At 48.1% G+C, this 5,000-nt stretch overlaps 1 protein-coding gene across 1 annotated transcript in view; it reads right to left on the minus strand.

Annotated features, from left to right (window-relative positions):
* Nucleotides 1-5,000, minus strand: part of LOC125047420 (cell adhesion molecule 3-like) — a 189,843-nt gene that overhangs the window by 127,141 nt on the left and 57,702 nt on the right. The window lies entirely within an intron of this gene.

A 5,000-nucleotide genomic window follows, 5' to 3' on the forward strand; every position in this document is an offset into this window, starting at 1 on the left:
CTACAAGAGATGGTAGTGGCGAGCTTACGGTGAAAGGGTAAACGCCAAGTTTGTCTGCCTCCTTTATTGTAGAGTAAAGATGGAGTGCGGCTGCGGCGAGGAGCCAGGTGTTTCTCCTTGGCTCCCCGCGGGGTCTAAAGTGGTCTAAAGATTGGTCTGAATCACAAGTTTAGCATGTGACAATCGGCGGTTAAGGAAGATACAAGCTCTTGCGGAAGGGGATGGACAACACAACATTGGAGTGTCTAGTGTGGGAAGGAAAGACGAATAAAAAGGTAAATCAATGGACATGCTTACGTGCATATATATATATATATATATGTGTGTGTGTGTGTGTGTGTGGGAATATATGCATTTGCCAGTATATAAGATTATAAAGTTATGTAGAATATAACAACAGATGAATAGAATAACATTAACAAAACGTTTTTAGAAATATTATATTATAAAGCTGGGTTACAACACACACACCCACACACACACACACAATACCAAACACACAACACACCCACACACACACACAAACACACCCCCCCACACACCAACCACACACACACACACCACCAATACCCAAAACACACACCCCAAACCCCCCCCCCACACAAACACACACACACACATGTTATATTAATATGCCATATTATTTATATGTATAATACATATATCTATCTATATCAATATCTCTCTCTATATATGCACCGTATGTATGTGTGTGTGCACTTGGCTGTTATTCGCAGCAAATCTCGTCCAGCGTCAAACCGCGCTTCCCTCCCGAACCATTCTGGGTCAAGAAAGAGCTAATCTCCTGGACTACCTTTAGGGCGACTTTCATGACCCAACGCCACACACAATTCCGCAATTTAGATAAACTCTACGGGATGCACACGCCATAATTATCGCTCAGCAAACAACAAACCTCGTTTTTTCGATTATCGATATTTACCTTTTCCCAATTCTGTCTTCCTTGCGCTCTCCCTCTCCTTCTTCTTTCTTCTCTCCTTTCTCTTCTTCTGTTCCTTGGTTCTTCTATTCCCCTCTCTTCTTTCCTCCATTCTTTTTCCTTTTCCCCTTATCTTCCTTTCTTCCTTCCTTCTCCTATTCCCTCTCTCTTCCTCTCTTCCTTCCTTCTTCTCGTCTCCTTCTCTTTCCTTACCTTTCTCTTCCTCTTTTAATTCCTTCACCTCTTCCCCTTCTTTTCCTCTCTTCCTTCCTTCTCCTCTTCTCCTGCAGTCTCCCTTTTCTCTCTTCTTTCCTTCTCTTTTCCTTTCCATCTCCCTTCTTCACTTCTCTTTTTCCCCCTCCTTTCCTTCTTATTCAATTTCTCCTCTTTTATTCCCTCCCCTCCCTTCCCTCTCTTAATCAGTTCTTCCTCTGTTATTCATCCTCCTCCCTTTCTTCCTTCTCTTCTCCTCCTTCTCTCCCCCTTTATTTTCCCTCTTTTTTCCTCCTTTTTCTCTTCTCTCTCTCTCTTTTTCTTTTCTTTTTCCCCTCTCTCTCCCCTCCCCTTTCTGTCTTCCCCTCTCTTCTCCTTTTGTCTGTCCCCTCTCTCTTCTCTCTGCTGTCTTCTGTCTTCTTTCTCTCTCCCCTCCTCTCTTCTCCCCTCTCTTCCTCTCTGTCTGTTCTCTCTCTCTTCTCTCTCGTCTCTTCTCTCTCTCTCTCTTCTGTCTCTCCCTCTCTCTCTCCTCTCTGTCTGTCCTCTCGTCCCCTCTCCCCTTCTCTTTGGGTCTGTCTCTCTCTCCTCTCTCTGTCTGTCTCTCTGTTCTTTTCCTCTCTCTCCTCTCTCTGCCCGTCTCCCCTTTCCCTCTCTCTTCTCTCTCTCTCTCTCTCCTTTTTCATTCTCTTTTTCCCTCTCTCTTTCTTTTCCCCCTATCTTCTCCCCGTTCTTTCGATCGATCGATTTACTCCCGTTTATGTCTGTTTTGTCCTGTCCCTTCCCCCAAAATTTATCATCCCATTCCCTTTTCCCCTTAGCTTCGTTAATTATTCTAAATTCCCCTGCTTTTTTCCCTTCCCCGTAATGTAATGAGAATAATGATTATAATGATAATGATAATATTGATGATGATGATAATACAAAATTATGATAATGATGATGATATTAATGATAATGATAATATCAATGATAATAATAACGTATTTGGGAAAAGAAAATTTAAATATAGAAAAGAATAATAGTAAAGGGTTATAACCCAAAAAAAACAAATAAAAATAAAATAATAATGATAATGATACTACTACTACTACTACTACTAATATCTGCACTGATAAAGCTATTAGTAATGAAAGTAATAATAACAATCTAAAACCAGTAAAGTAAATAATAGTGATAATAATTATAACAAATTTTTGTGTTCATAAAAGATAACAAGATAAAAAAGAAGTGATGAATTTGATAACTATAATAAGAATCCGCCGCTAGAACAACAATAACAATAACAACAACAATAACAACAACAACAACAACAATATCAACAACATCTACAACTAAAGTTCTAATTTATTGAGATATTTATACGGGCAACTGTTTCCCAAAAAGATTATGCGGGATTGTAACGATTTCCCCCGAGCCCCAAAAACACACACAAAAAAAGTACAAAAAAAGAAGAGCGAAATAAAACCCTTCTCCTCCTTCCCTTTTCCTCCTTCCCTTTCCCTTCCCCTTTCCCCCTTCCTTTCTCCTCCCTTTTCTCCTTCCCCTTCTCCTTCCTTTCTCCTCCTTCCTTTCCTCCCTCCCCTTCCCCCTTCTCCTCCTTCCCTTCTCTCCTTCCTTTCTCTCCTCCCCTTTCTCTCTTCCCTTCTCTCCTTTCCCTTTTCTCCTTCCCTTTCTCCTCCTTTCCCCTTTTCCCCTTCCCCTTCTCCTCCTCCCCTTTCCCTCCTTTTCTTCCTTCCTCCCCCTTTTCCCTTCCCCCCTTTTCCTCCTTCCCCTTCTCCTCCTTCCCTTCTCCTTTCCCTTTCTCCTTCCTTCTCCTCCTTCCCCTTTCTCCTTCCCTTTCTCTCCTTTCTCCCTTCCTCCCTCCTTTTCCCTTCTCCTCTTCCCCTTTCTCCTCCTCCTTTCTCCCCTCCCTTTTTTTCCCCCCCCCCCCCCCCCCCCCCCTCTTCCCTTTCCCTCTTTTTCTCCCCTTCCTCCTTCCCCTTTCCTTCCCCTTCCCCTCTCTCCCTCCTTCCCCCTTTCTCCTCCTTCCCCCTTTCTCCTCCTTCCCCCTTTCTCCTCCTCCCCCTCTCCCTTCTCCTTTCCCCTTTCTCCTCCTTCCCCCTTCTCCTCCTTCCACCTTCTCCTCCTTCCCCCTTTCTTCCTCCTTCCCCCTTTCTCCTCCTTCCCTTTCTCCTCCTTCCCCCTTTCTCCTCCTTTCCCCTTTTCTTCTTTCCTTTCCTCCTTTCCTTCCTTTTCTCCTCCTTCCACCTTCTCCTCCTTCCCCCTTCTCCTCCTTCCCCCTTTCTCCTCCTTCCCCCTCTCTCCTCCTTCCCCCTTTCTCCTCCTTCCACCTTCTCCTCCTTCCCCCTTTCTCTCCTCCCTTTCTCCCCCTTTCCCCTTCCTCCTTCCCCTTTCTCCTCCTTCCCCTTTCTCCTCCTTCCCCTTTCTCCTCCTTCCCCCTTTCTCTCCTCCCTTCTCCCTTCCCTTTCTCCTTCCTTCCCCTCTTTCTCCTCCTTCCCCCTTTCTCCTCCTTCCCCTCTTCTCCTCCTCCCCCCTTTCTCCTCCTTCCCCTTTCTCCTCCTTCCCCTTTCTCCTCCTTCTCCCCTTTCTCCTCCTTCCCCCTTTCTCCTCCTTCTCCCCTTTCTCCTCCTTCTCCCTTTCTCCTCCTTCCCCCCTTTCTCCTCCTTCTCCCCTTTCTCCTCCTTCCCCCTTTCTCCTCTTCCCCTTTCTCCTCCTTCCCCCTTTCTCCTCCTTCCCCCTTTCTCCTCCTTTCCCCTTTCTCTCCTCCTTCCCCCTTTCTCCTCCTTCCCCCTTTCTCCTCCTTCCCCCTTTCCCTCCTCCTTCCCCTTTCCCTCCTCTCCCCCTTTCTCCTCCTTCCCCCTTTCTCCTCCTTCCTCCCTTCTCCTCCTCCCCTTCCCCACTTCTCCTCCCCTTCCCCCTTCTCCCTCCCTCCTTTCCCCTTCTCCTCTTCTCCCTTTCTCCTCCTTCCCCTTTCTCCTCCTTTCCCCTTTCTCCTCCTTCCCCCTTTCCCTCCTCCCCTTCCTCTCCTTCCCCCTCTCCTCCTTCCCCCTTTCTCCTCCTCCCTTCTCTCCTCCCTTTTCTCCTCCCCCTTTCTCCTCCTTCCCTTCTCCTCTTCCCCCTTCTCTCCTCCTTCCCCTTCTCCCTCCCCTTTCTCCTCCTTTCCCCTTCTCCTCCTTCTCCCTTTCTCCTCCTTCCCTTTCTCCTCTTCCCTTTCTCCTCCTTCCCCTTTCTCCTCCTTCCCCTTTCTCCTTCCTTCCCCTTTCTCCTCCTTCCCCTTCTCCTCCTCCCTTTCTCCTCCTTCCCCCTTTCTCCTCCTTCCCCTTTCTCCTCCTCCCTTTTCTCCTCCCCTTCCTCCTCCTTCCCCTTTCTCCTCCTTCCCTTTCTCCTCCTTCCCCCTTTCTCCTCCTTCCCCCTTTCTCCTCCTTTCCCCTTTCTCCTCCTTCCCCCTTTCTCCTCCTTCCCCCTTTCTCCTCCTTCCCCCTTTCTCCTCCTTCCCCTTTCTCCTCCTTCCCCTTTCTCCTCCTTCCCCCTTTCTCCTCCTTCCCCCTTTCTCCTCCTTCCCCTTTCTCCTCCTTTCCCCTTTCTCCTCCTTCCCCCTTTCTCCTCCTTCCCCTTTCTCCTCCTTCCCCCTTTCTCCTCCTTCCCCTTTCTCCTCCTTCCCCTTTCTCCTCCTTCCCCTTTCTCCTCCTTCCCCTTTCTCCTCCTTCCCCCTTTCTCCTCCTTCCCCCTTTCTCCTCCTTCCCCTTTCTCCTCCTTTCCCCTTTCTCCTCCTTCCCCCTTTCTCCTCCTTCCCCCTTTCTCCTCCTTCCCCCTTTCTCCTCCTTCCCCCTTTCTCCTCCTTCCCCTT

Source organism: Penaeus chinensis, chromosome 41 (assembly GCF_019202785.1).
Source record: "Penaeus chinensis breed Huanghai No. 1 chromosome 41, ASM1920278v2, whole genome shotgun sequence".
Lineage (NCBI taxonomy): Eukaryota > Metazoa > Arthropoda > Malacostraca > Decapoda > Penaeidae > Penaeus > Penaeus chinensis.